The sequence below is a fragment of the Mycteria americana genome, chromosome 5 (assembly GCF_035582795.1).
Source record: "Mycteria americana isolate JAX WOST 10 ecotype Jacksonville Zoo and Gardens chromosome 5, USCA_MyAme_1.0, whole genome shotgun sequence".
NCBI classification, from domain to species: Eukaryota; Metazoa; Chordata; class Aves; order Ciconiiformes; family Ciconiidae; genus Mycteria; species Mycteria americana.
The window spans coordinates 28,300,569-28,313,800 of NC_134369.1; the positions used below are offsets into that span (position 1 = coordinate 28,300,569).

The 13,232-nt window shown below is 52.1% G+C and overlaps 1 protein-coding gene across 1 annotated transcript in view; it reads left to right on the plus strand.

The window, feature by feature from the left end:
- The first annotated feature begins 1,638 nt into the window (after positions 1-1,638).
- CD82 (CD82 molecule) overlaps positions 1,639-13,232 on the plus strand; it is a 42,446-nt gene continuing 30,852 nt past the window's right edge. Inside the window, exon 1 of the mRNA XM_075502541.1 lies at positions 1,639-1,779. The gene's annotated coding sequence lies outside the window, so the exon portion shown is untranslated. The remainder of the gene's footprint in view (positions 1,780-13,232) is intronic.

Consider the following 13,232-nt stretch of genomic DNA (forward strand, 5'->3'; position numbering starts at 1 on the left):
ATGCCAGCTGCAGCTGATGAGCCTCCAGTTACCTGCTGGTGGCACGGAGGAGGGCAGGCAGCCCAGGGTGCTGCATGCAATGCGTGTGGCACTCAGCGAGTGGCACCTGCTCTCCAGGTGCAGCCCCCTCCCACGGCCCCTCCTGCCTCACGCTATCCAAGATGCATGAAGGAGAACTTGTTAAGTGGCCTGTGTTCACCCATTACACGACCACATGCCAACAATGTAAGATGTCTGCAGGGTAATGTACAGGCTAGTGGGAAGGTGCTGCGCACCACTGCTGCAAAAGGGGAGAAGGATATTTTTAATGCTGGTACCAGAGGAAGAGAATGGGAGCTGCTGGGAAAGGTTTGAACTGGATGGGGCTCTGAATGCAAGAATTAAAACCAAGTGCATGCAACAAATAAAGCACAGCATAGAAAAGGACCTTTAAAAATCTTTTCTTCAAAGTCTGGTGGCATACTCAGGAATCACCCTGCAGGCACAGAAAGATGATTGAGAGGCATCTTGTAAGAACAGAGTAAGGTGGCCATTGTATACCTGTCTCAGTACAAAGGCCAAACTGTTTTTTGCCGCCCCCAGGAGTGAGGACTGGGCCTTGAGCTGCATGAGCTTGCTGTTCCTCCTCCTGCCAGGACAGCAGAAACCATGAAAGCGAGGAATGCTGCTCCTCAGAAGGGTGAGGGACCTCCTGACCTTCCCTTGTTTTAGGATTGGCTTGCTTGATTTGGTTTTGGTATCTTTGAAATGAGGATTTAAAGAGGATCACATTATTGTTACTATTAGATTGCCTTATCGCTATTATTTTTATCTCTGTTCTGTCAGGAGAGAAGAGGCAGGGTCCTATCGGGCTAGTTACACCACACTCCAGGCGCAAAGAGCTGGCGTTGTGAGCTTGCTGCCTGCTACACAAAACGGGGAAGCCGAGGGAAACAATGCAATGACACCTGTCAGCAGAGTAAACAGCAGCCACAGCACGCTAGCACCTCACTGTCGTCACATTGCTGTAATCACTGGGGCAAACAAGAGGGGGTTTAACAGGGTTTGGATGGGGAACAATGTGGCAGCCCTGCTGATGTTTACAGAGTTCACTAGGGCAGCAAAATTGCCCATTGGAAAAATCTTTGAGTGGGTCATTGGGCTTGCTTTCACTTGGCAGAGAGCCACAGTGCACATCTCGCAGGAGCATACCTTAAATATTAAGGTGAGCAGCCTTAAATATTAAGGTGTGTACGTACCTACTTGGTAGGCCACAAAGGGAGAGCCTGACACGAGCTGGGTGGCACAGCAAGTACAGTGAGTCAGGGCAAACGACCCTAGAGCAAGCAGTACCTGGGCTACCTGCGTAAGTGGAGCAAGATGAATTGATCACAGCTGCAGAGGATGAGGCAGCAGCCAAGGCCTAACAGGTGAGAGGGGCTTAGCTCCGATGGGGATGGAAAGCGTGTTATTTGGTTGGAGGAGTGAGCATAACCGGGATGTAGCAGCCGAGCGAGAGGCTGGCCCCGAGGTAGGGCAGCAGGCGGTGAGCGGGGTACCGTGTGGGCCGCAGGCGGGCGCTCCGGAGGAGGGCAGCCCGCCCGCCCCCGGCACGGCACGGCAGCCGGGAAAGGCGCCGGCGCTCCCCGGCCTCTCCAGCGGGGGCAGGGTAGGGGGCGGTGGCCCGCCCCGGGGCCGGCCCAGCGCAGCCGCCGGCTCCGCCCCGCGGGGCCAGGAACAGAGCCAGGCCACATCGGCGGAGGGAGCGGACCACCGAGCCGTGTCGAGCCCGCCGAGCAGGTAGGCGCGCTGCGGTCGTCCTCTGTGGGGCCGGCGAGCGGGGCGGCGGGGCGGCCCGGGAGGTAGAGGGCGGGGGCCGGGAGTCCCTCTGCCGGGCCCGGCGGCCCCGCTCCCCTCGGCCCGGGGTTCTCGGCGGGGCGGCGAGGGCGGCCGGTCCGGCGGGGATCTCAGCAGCGGGGACTTCCCGGGGCTTTCCGCGGGGCGCTGGCGGCCGGGACCGGGAGCGCCTCCCCCGCGCCCGGCGAGGCGAGAGTCCCCCCCGCGGTTAGCGCAGCCCTTTCGGGCGGGCGGGCAGGCAGCCCCCTGCGCCCCGGGGAGCCCCCGCGCCCCCTCCCCGGGCGGGTGGCTAGTGCGAGGGCCGCGGGGAGCTTGCCTGGGGGCGAGTCCCCCTTGCTCACATGCGTGCCTCTCTGTATGCCCGTTCAAACTTAAACCGGTGGGTGAGTTTTGATCCTCTTGTGCAGCTGGTATATGGCCTAAAAAAAATCATCATCAGGTGCAGTGGACCTGGTGTCACGCCGGAATGAGTCCTACAGGCCGGAGGTGTTGTGGCTGCAAAGCGATTTCGGCAGCCTGAACGAGCCTCAGCTGCGTACCGATGAGACTGGGCAATGCTGCTGCCTCAGTGGGACTCTGTCTTGGTTGATTTCTAAGATGGAGATTAGATGCCTCTGTAGCAATCTTACCCCTATAACCACAGAAATCGGGTACTGGCCCAGCCTGCTGTCTCCCTTTTTTTTTTTTTTTCTCCCCTTCCTTTTGATATCCCAGTGAAGAGAAGAGTTCAGAGTAGTGCTTGCATTTCAACAGCTGTGTAGATGTTGGTGGTGAATTGTCTTGCAGTGTGACTGTTAACAAATCTGTTGATAGGGGCATAAGGGCTTGTTACAACCCAGGCATGCTGTTTCTGCCCCAGAGCATAAAAGCTCTGCTGTGTATGCTTTAACATAAAATGGAGCACTCGGTACAAAAAAAAAAAGAGGAGAGGGAGGGAAACCAGCATCCTGGAATCTAAATGTTGGCTTCAGTAAACTGTAAAGCTAGTTCAGGATGAAGTGTTCCTATGTCTTGGACCAGCTCTAGCATTTCCATCTTGTGCATGAGATGAGAGCTTGAAACTAGCTGTGCAAGGGAGGGACAGAGTGTCTCCTACTGCGGTGCTCTTGGAGGTGGCGGCTGGGGAGAAGAGCAGCTCTTGAGATGTTTGTGCTGCTGCTGGCAGTAGAGCTTCGCAGGGACATAACCCATCCCAGTGCTAGTGAGGCCTCTCGATGTGTAGCTTCTGAAAACACCTGTGTGCTTCTGTGCAAGTGAGGGTGTACACCTGGAGAGCGCTGTCTTGAAATCTGCCGTCAGTGACACTTCCCCTCCACGGAAGTATTTTTTTTTTTAACTTTCTTAGGCACCTTGGGCTTGAGAAAACCCTCTTCAAAGCCCAGGGCTTGCTGCTGTGAAGCTTGCTCGCTGCATGAGAATTGTTGAGCAGAAGCATGTGGCTAGGGTCCCTTTGGTAGATCACAAGGTTCAAGTGTAGAAACACTGCTCTGAAAATCTAGAGGGAGGCGTCTAGTGAGAGGAGCAATCTCAGTAGTGTGCTGCTGTATGCTGATGTCAAGATAAGTGTGTGACAAGCTGTAAAACTGACGAATTACTCGGATCTTACTAAATACTTCACGAGCACTAAGTGGGAAGAAAGTGTTAATGGGGGAGAAGGGCACTGGTGGTGTGGTCAGTGACCTGTTCTGCAGTGTCACTGCATGGGTGGTGGCAGTCCTGCCAGTGTCCCATTGCAAGACCTCTTTGTGGTAGCTACAGTGGGGTGATTTTTAACATTCCCACTTCTTCCTGGAGCAAGAACTGGCTGGAGCCAGAACTCCCACACCTACAGTTGTGCTTGTTTAAAAAAAAAAAAAAAATCCCACAAGAAAACCCCCAAACAAACCATGGGCACTTGCTCATGTTGGGCTGCCACATGGGTGAAAAGGACCTTGGCCAACTGCTCTGCAAGCCAATGTGTGGATTTGGAGTGGCTCAGGAAAGTGAGTAGCCTCTCTTGACTCCTAGCATCCTTTCATTTAACACCTCTTCCATTGAAGGATATTGCTTCCAAAATAGCTTCACTCAGTGGAGCCTCTCTGGGCCTGAACCCCTCTTGGCCTGGGCTTCTCCATCCTTGCTGAGGGCTCTGGGAACCGCTGGGACAACATCCTTGTCCCTGTGCTGCAGGGCAGGGGTGGCTGGGTGAAGTCTTGCAGTGTTTGCTCAGCTTCTCACCTGTGTGTGACAGAAATAGAGCAAGATGCAAGCTCAGTGCCTGGAGAAAGCTCTCCCCGCAGGCGATCTCTGTCCTGCTGCATGGAAGCTCCTCCCTTAAGAGGATTTAGCGGCTTTAATGATGTGGCTCATCTGGACTCTCCTCATTCCTGTTATTGTCTCTATTTTAGTTCTCGGGGGACAGGCAGGTGTAGTGTGACCTACAACCGTAAGCTGGTGCAGGAGATGCTCTAACAAGGTCTTCCCACAGCTCCATGGAGGTTTCGTGCCCCTGCTACCCAAGCCACTCTGCTTCAAACTCCATGAAGTGCAGGGCGGGGAGGGTGTTCGTATGAAATTCCTCATCTGACTGTAGCTGAGGAAAGGTTTTATCCCTCTTCTGTTTCTCCGGGTTCTTGTGTCACAGCTGTAAGGCAGCAGGGGACCATGCAGGACTGCAGGCATCCATCCACTAGGTGTTTACATTGGAGAGGTGCAGGTGGGAGTTTTGCAGACCTCTGGTAACCACAGGCTCCAAGGCACTTTCCAACTCAAACGATGGCTGTGGTTGTTGGTGCCTGCTGGCACTGTTACAGCAGGAAGCACGCAGCAGAGGCAAAAGGCGCTGCTGCAAGGACCTCAGGCACTGATGGCACAGGATCTGCTATGGGAAAGCCAGGGTGATGCTGGGAGGTGGACCATGCCTCATGCTATCTGAAGTGGTAATTATTGCTCCTCTTTAACAGTGCCTGTGGCATGGCAGCTACTTTCTTCCCGGTCTCCTTTCTGTTTCTGCATGCTGGTGAGTGGGAGGTGCTGGCGTGGGTGTAGCAGGGCTCGGGCTACTGTTGAGTGGCTTGGAAGGCCGGAGGAGGTAGCGATGCTTCCAGTGGGCCTGTGCAACAAGAGATGATCGGAGCCTCAGAGCTTGCACTTCTTCCTCCCTTTCCTCTTTGGAAAAACTTATGTGCATCAAAATTAACTTCTTACTGCCAGGAACTCTGGCCCTCACCCTAAAGTGCCTTAACATCACATCTCTAAAATAGGAGCACCGTGTCTGCATCCCCTTCTTCTCCTTACCTGCCTCTGTCTCTGAACGTGGATCATGACATCCTGGGATCTGGAGTACTTAAGTACAGCGAAGGGTGAGCTGGGCCCAGTAACCTTGCCCCCTGCCCCGCAGTTGTCAGCTATGATGGGCTAAGAAATAAACTGTGCTCTTGCACTGACTCTTCTGTTGGAGGAATGTGGGATTGGAGCTTTCCACGGGCAAATTATTAATGACACGTGCGTGAAGGATGGCTGCGTGAGCCGCCTTCCCTTTAGGAGCTGTGTAATGAGCTGCAATCGTTGCCTAACCACCTCTGTCTCTTCCTGGCTCGTCTGTATTCTTAAAGAGGGAATGAAATGGAGGAAAGGCTAAAAATTACAGGCTCTCTCTTGGCATGGTAAAAGGAATAATACAGGAGGCACAGCCAGTGCCAGCAGTTCCTTGACGGTTGGTTGGCTGTGGCAGAGCCTGTTTGCTGAAAGCTCTCTGGGCTATCAGGGCTCGGAAACACTGAAGCAGTTAATGGCTGACTTGAACCTAGACGGGGCAATAAGCAAAGCTCAAGGAACTGCGTGCTGGAGATTGCTTAAATCATTGCTTGCGTGCGCTGACAGATTCAGAGCGAGCTAATTTTCTGGAAGAAAGATGAGGCATTACTGTGGGCAGCTCTGCGAAAGGGACTGCCTGGTGGATGACAGCAGAAAAAGGGAATAAAACAGTAGCCTGTTGGGATGGGGATGGGGATTGGAGACTGCCGGCTCAGCACCCAAGCGTGTGTCGTCTCCGACACGGCAGAGCCAGGGAAGCTGGGTGGTTTGAGGCTCATCCAAAGTAAATACAGGGGAGAAAGGGAAGGAGACTAAGCTGAAGGCAGGCTTTCTCCTGTGGGAAGAGAAGAGGCACATGCATGGGCCGTCTGGCTGACTGCTCTAGTTCTTTATCTCCTTGATGGAGCTTCAGAACTGGGACAACACCATTTAAAAGCAAGTCAAATCAAAGTGCGGTGCGTGTACTTAATTTCTGAAACTTGCTGCTGAGGTAAGTGGCCTGTCTGTCTTTAAGGAGCTCAGGAGCTGGGAAGGGCCAGCTCTCCTGTGCCACCAGGAGCCTTGTACATGGGGAAAGGACTGGTGGCGTTTGTTAAGGAAGCTGCTGGGCTGTGTTTCGGTTTCTGTTCCGCGCAGCCTTGAGCAAACAGGTGCATCGTGAAAGCCCTTTACTGCAAAATTGTTGCTGGGCTGTAAGCAGATCACTGATCTCTTCCAGTATAATGATAATCCCATGGCCATGTGTACTGGAGAAATGCTGATCAGGGATGAGCTATATATGTTAGGATACCCAGCAGCCCGGAGATTTGAAGTTATATAATGCAGAGTTCCCCTTGTAGGCAAAGATAATTCTGCTTCAGTCAGAGAGAGGTCTCTCGTACACAAGCAAAGGACAGGATGAGCCGTCAGAGCTGCAGCTGTGTACCTTGAGCTGAGCTGACCTTCCCACAGCTGGAGCTGGTGACTGCCTTTGGTCCCGTCTGCTGCTGCTCCCCATCTGTTGCCATGGAGGCAGTTTGGGAAAAGGGAGGGAGAGGAACTGGCTTACAGGGATTTACATAGCAGGGCCCGAACTTGCTGCAAAGTACTTTTACCTGTTGGGAATGAAGGAGGCTGTTTCCCAGAGTTGTCCTGGAGGAGGGGTGGTGGTCACTGGATGTAGCCATGTCCTCCACCAGCACCTTCCTTTGGCCCCTGCCTCTGCAATCCGTGAGGTTTCCGTGTCCTCGCCAGGAGGGGGTTGAGGGGCCACACAGGAGCTCGATGCCTTCAGCTCCTGCCCCTACTAGAGAGGCTTCATGCAGCAAATCATCTGTCTAGTTTTAAAAGCAACCTGCTCCAGGACCCTGATTTTGCTTGGGCTGGCGTACTGGACTGGCACACGTTCCAGAGAGTTGCCTCTAGGTGTTTGCTACACTGGGAGGCTGTGGGATGACAACCTGTGCTGTATTGGTGTGGGACTTCAGGAGTGGCATGTGAGGCAGGTATGGAAGTGACATCTTGGCACTTGGCTAGGACTGCAAGGACTGCTGCCGTTATCCCATAATATAAGAATGTGCAAATCCTAAATGCCCAGAGCCGGCATGTCTCCTGTGATAGATGATTAGCAGTTTGGTTGGGAATTGATTGTGAAGTCTAAATTAACTAGAGGAGCTCTACTATTGCACAAAATGGCTCAGTGCTCTAGTTAGACCTTTCCAGGGAAGTTTCTGTACCTTTCATGGCATTTCAATTTCTAGGTGCTCTAGTCTTAGAGGCAAAAATATCTGTGTTGGGAATGTCTTATTCCCTTCCTATGCGATCTTTTTCTGATTTCTCCTTGGTCCTGCGAATGGCTTACTTAACATTACTTGGAATACATGTGGACAGAAATTGAAGAGAGGTTCTGTATTCAGTGGTGTCAGTATTGAGTGTTTTTTTGGACTTTGGTCCCCAGAGCTAATATGCCTGCTTTTGAAAGGCACCATGCAGACTGCTCTGCTCCTCCCCTTTCTGCTTATAATAAAATAATTTGTAGAGCACTCTTGCATAAAAGGGTGCTGTTCTGGCTGGTGTGGTGATAGGACACCATCTCTAGGACTGCAGTTATAATTGTGCACTGGTTCTGGGGCTTGTTTCATGCTGGTGGTGTGGCGCAATCAAAGCGTCCTCTTGACCTCTGTGGAGCCAGTCATGTGTCTGCCCTGTGTCAGCATGGACTGAAACTGCTGGTGATGAGTCAGTCTTGAATGGCTTCGCTGGAACGTCCTCAACTTCCCAGTGTGCTTTACTGAGTAAACTGTCTCCTGTCCCCTCGCTCCCCATCTTCTGTGTCTTGTGATCACGGAGCTAGGCTCCGTGTTCGTACAGAAGCGTGGATCCAGAATACTGTGCTGGACTTGGATTGAGGAGACTGCTGACCTGCAGGTTAGCGAGGCTGTTTTTCCCCCTGCTGTTGCCTTGAATTTTGCACTGACCAAGCACAGATGGGAACTATTTTGCAGCATCCATGCTGGATGCTTGAAAAAACTGGGGCTTAAAAGGCAGGCAGCAGTCCTAATTATGCTCATCTCTGAAGTCTCTTTGGGAGTCGGGAACCCACCTAGACAAAACCCAGCTGCCTGGATGTACTTTCCCAACAGTCTGAGAAGCGCCTGGGTTGCTCTTTGCATTCAGGTCCCTTTCTAATGCAGGTTTGCAGAGACACTGCACATGGAATAACTAAAGAGCCCTCTGAGTTGTGCAGTAAATCTGCCTGTTCCCGAAGGAAGCTCTTTTAATTAGAGAAGGCTTCTGCTTGGCAGCTGCTGTGCAGGACAGTGCTAGACCGCAGCTGTGCAGAGAAGCCCTGGTGAGCCATGTGAAACAAGGTAAAGGCCCAGCCCTTCTCTTTCTGCTCCCAAGGGGTCTGCTGCACCTCCCTGGGGAGGCCGCACTGGAGCGGGGGGAGGCTGCAGGTACAGCGGAGGTCCCTGGAGGCTGATGGTGAGGGGGAGCGGAGCCCTGTGGGGCAGGTCAGCCTTGCAAGCGAGCCCCAGCCCCTCCGTGGGACTCTTTGCAGAAGGTGGCTGCTCCCCCTGCGCAGCACTCGGCAGGTCGCTCCCATCGGATCCTCCAAGGGTGATAACGCCTTGTCTGAGTGCAGCTAAAATGGGGGTGGCTGTGCCTGCTCCTGAGGGGTGGGAGGTGATGCCCGCGGCCGCTGGCGCTGCTGCTGCCTGACATGAGGGGACCTGACAGGTCGGACTTTCCGCTCGCCCCCGCTCCCCGGGGGAGGTGTAGTGACTCGCAGCTTCCTGGAACGAAACCGAGGTGACAAAAATGCTGTTGCCAAAACTGCGTGGGAATTTCTTAATGTCAAAAGCTGCATCAAACTGGCTGCTACCTTGGCAGAAGAGGCTATTTCAAGGGAGGGCTATTTCGAGGAAGAGCAAGCTGCTTTAATGCCCGAGTCCAAGACCTCAAAGGCGCCTTTGCTTTGATGCTGCAGTCCTGCTGGTGGTCTCGGAGCCTGGGTGTTTCTGCGTTCATTCCCAATCCATCGTGTTGCAGCTTCGGAGGCTGTCGTGGCGGTGGTTGAGACTCGATCCTGTAGTAAAACAGTAAGTTCCTGCTTTGCATAGCTTCAGGCAGATGGGAAACCTCTTCCTAGCTCAGCTGTCAGCTACAAGCAAGGCCTACTAGTGTGTATACGAGTAGATGGCCATGCACCTGGTGGTGTCACATGGGAACCTAAACAGTTGCTCCTTGTTTGCCCAGAAGAGAGGCAGCCTTTGCCATAGCGTGTTTGCTGTCAGGATGAACAGCCTGTGCAGTGGTGTGTGAGCTGAGCTGGGTCAGCGGCCATGTTATTGTGGTGATATCTGGTTACTCCTGTGCCCGGGGTCTTGGTGGAGAGCCCCGGCATCCTGCGGTGGGTGGCTCTCCTGCTGGCAGCCTCCCGTCAGAGGAGGAGTGGGCGATGGGGCTTTGTTGGGCTGGGTTTCAAGCTGCTGCACTAGCGAGGGGTGGGCACGTATCCTGGGAGCAGAGGGAGCCTTCTGTCACAGCCCTTAGCTGCCTAGGTAGCATGCATGAGACCCCTTGCTGTAATTCGATGTCATTAGTACGTTTGGCTTGATTAAAAATTGCAGAACTGATGTGAAGTAGAAATGGTCTCTGGGGAGTGGGCTGTGGGGGAAAGAGCACAGTGTGATGGGACAGAGGCAAGTAAGAAAATTTGTCTGTAGCCCTATTAACAAGTAGTCTTAGCCTCAGTTGTGATTTACTAATTAAAGATGAAACAGCCCTGCTTTTTTTTCCCCTCTGAAATGGGAGCATTTATCTCTGCATTGAGGCTTATCTGATATTTGTAAATCAGTTATTCTGGATAAAAGTTCTTTCTTTTAAAAATAATACCTCTGAACTACTCTTTCCATCTCATTCTTCTAGCATTGCTCCATCAAATAGTCTCCTGAAATATTTGTGCTCTAAATTTAGAAGAGGAGACCCTTTCAAGAAGGTAGAAAAGGCCACCCAGCTTCCCTTGGTTCAGGTTCAGCTGAACCCGTTTTCCAGACCACTGTGCGTAGATCTGCAGACTCCAAGGAGGCCCCTCCTTTTCCCAAAACAGACCCAGCTTTTCAAAGTCTTGCTGTCTATTTTAACTGCCAAATTCCTGGGGAACTTATCCCATATGTCTGTTCCTCTTGGCTTGAAGCAGCCCTGTCCATAACCTAAGCATGTGGTGCTTGGAAGGCTGGATTGATTATTTTCCTTTTTTAGGATGGTGTTTGGTGGAGAGGTGATCTTAACTGCAGGTGGCAGGTCTATAATTGAGTAATGTTCTCACATTGCTCCAATTAAGTTGCTCCAATTAAGTCTGCTGGGATTACCTGCCTGGTAATACAGCAGTAAGCAGGTATCACAGTCTGCCTCGGCCTCCAGGACCATCTTCATAGGAGGGAAACCAAAAGCTTTTGAGCATCTCTTCCAGCTGGCTAAGTGTTTTCTAGAGGCCCCCTTTGTTTTCCAGCTTTGTCTGCTGAGATTTCTTATTGTGGCATTTTACTTCCTAAAACACTTAGTCTGGGAACGAAGCGGCATCACTGCAGCTTCTGTAACAGCTTGTGCTGTGTTACTCTTGCTCCTCGCAGTGCTGCCCTTTTACTGCTGTACAGTGCAGCTTTCTTCTCCACTTTCTTCCTCCTCTAGGGAGGGCGTGGAGTGAGGAGACTGCTCTGCGAAGGTAGAAGGAAAAAGTGATAGGCAATGCTGCCATACATCTCGGAGACTGTACAGCAGCCCCTGCTGGGACTGACTCTTCCAGAGTAAAGCATGAAATTGCTTCTGAGCTGCATCCTCAGAGTGATCAGACCAGCGAGGGGTTTGGCTGTTGTGGCCAGGTGCTGCCAGTTACAAATGTGAAACTATTTGTATTATTCACATTGATATTGGAGGGGGGAAATGTGGTTGCAGGTGGATATTTTTGAGTAGAAGGGAATGACTCAAAACATCTGTGCTCTGAACTGTGGTAGTTGAGGGCTTTTCTTGCCTTCTCTAAATCATTTGGGAAAGAGGGGCTGCTTGAGAGAGAGTCCCTTCCTCTGAAGCTTTTTGTCATTCTGGCTTTCTGTTTTCCTTCATGCCTGCTGACAGTGTCAGGTGGTATCTGTGGCGTGAAACTCAGGATGTTGTGAAATGGTCATCCTCAGACCGTCTGTGACGGTGCTCATCTTGCCAGTAGGCAGACCAGGCTCTGGTGGGGTGCGAGGTCTCGTGTGGCCCTGGGGTAGTCAGATGGGAAGTAAAGCGTCTCCGAGGGCAGTGTGTGCAGAGGCTGGGTCCGGCAGTAACCTTTCGTGGCTGCAGCACTGCTGTTGTGCGAATGGCTCTGTACCACTGAGTCCGTTGAGTTTGGAGACTCCTGGCTTAGCTGTCCCTGTCTTCTTGTAGCAAATGGGTTTGCTGAGTTGATTTCCTTGTCCTCCCTGATACGCGTGTCTGGGAGAGACCATGAGATACTTTGCATGAGAATCTTGCAGGAGCCTTGTTCTTCTGACTCTGGGTACTGGCAGCCCTGCAATGGGGTCCTTCAGGCTGTAGAGTGGAGGGGCTGTAGTTATGGTAGGGCAGACTGTGTTGAAGAGGGATGATTATTACAGCTGCTGATCTGTGGTCTTCGGCTCTAGAATCGCATGTAACAGTGCCAACATACTAGCAGGGGAACAGGAGTGGTTCAGGAGCCACAGGCATACAGACAGCTGGTAAATGGTGAGGGTGCTGCAATTAGTAAATGGTGTATTTGGCAAAAACAAGATTCCTGAGATCACAAATAGTAAAGGGACTGTTTCTGTGGACAGGCCAAAAGATGCATCCCTTTGTGTGCTGAGGCACTTTTCTGTGCCAGTAGGACTTCTGTGACTTTCCAGTCATGCTGGGTCTGTGGTAGTCTTCCAGCTCTGCTTGATCTGGGGGGGGGTGGGGGTGGGGTGGTGGTGGCTAAAGGGTTAAAACTTCTGCTTCTTGAGATCAGTGCCTTGCTATCAGCAAAGGATCTGATACAAAACACGTGATATGATTAAAGTAGACTAATAGCCTGTCTCTTCTGTTGTTTGAGAGAGCTGATTTAGTTCTAAAGCTTCACAATCATTCGGAATAACAAGCCAGAGGTCTCTTCTGTTTGTTTTGTGGTGGTTTGGTTTTTTTGTTGTTTTTCTTCCTTTCTGCCACTTAAGATCGCGTGGATGGACCCTAGGGGGAGAGGTCTTGGGGAGAATCCTGGTGCCAGAAGACACTTCCATTCTCTAGTGGGCTGGTTCCCCAGCAGTGTGGGACTTCAGTGCTCTGGTGAGCCCTCGGCTGGCTTGGCAGGGTGTCCGAGCTCCTCCAGAGGCTTAGCCTGAGAAGCACAAGGGAGTCCTTGTCCTCCTATGCTCTTCTGGGTAGGCGATCTCTAGCTCTTGGCTTCTAGCAGCGTCTGGCTTCAGCTATGGAGTGAACTACTGGAGAGCCTGCTATTGCTGGGAATGGCGGTGGATAAGCCTAGCTGGGCTCAGCTTCCTTCCCACGCTGGGTGCTGGTGCCTGGGCTCTGCTCAGCCTGCCCACCTGTCTGGAGAAGAGGGGTGAGGTCCCAAGGCCTGACAGGCAGAGGGGAGGTGGAGAGGGAGGGTGTTTGTTTAATTGCTGTTGAAGTTGCTAAGCTGGGGAAAGCTGCCTGCCCTTGAAGTAAAACTACTCCCTCTGCACCTTTACTACATCCTTGCTAATTCCTGGAAAGAACCAGAAAGAACAGGAAACCTAATTTCCCGGTTCAGGCAGATACTGTAACTTCTCAGAAACATGTTTGGCATGGGTGTGCTGAATCTAAACACCCACTAGTCATCTGCCCTAGCATCTGAGAAAATGGAAGTAATTGAAAACCAGTTTGATTTGAAAGGGAACTTTACAGTAGAAAGTCCTCGACCTTGACCTCTTGCATCTTATGGGAGGAGGAGGCGGAAGAGATAAAAATCAGTTATATACCTGGCTCCTACCTCAGTCTGGCAATCTCTGGTGCCGTTTCGTAAGATAGAAGAAAAGCTTGTATTAAAGCTTTCTTCCTGCCTGGGCTGTGGTAGCCTTTGGGTGCTTTGGCAGGGA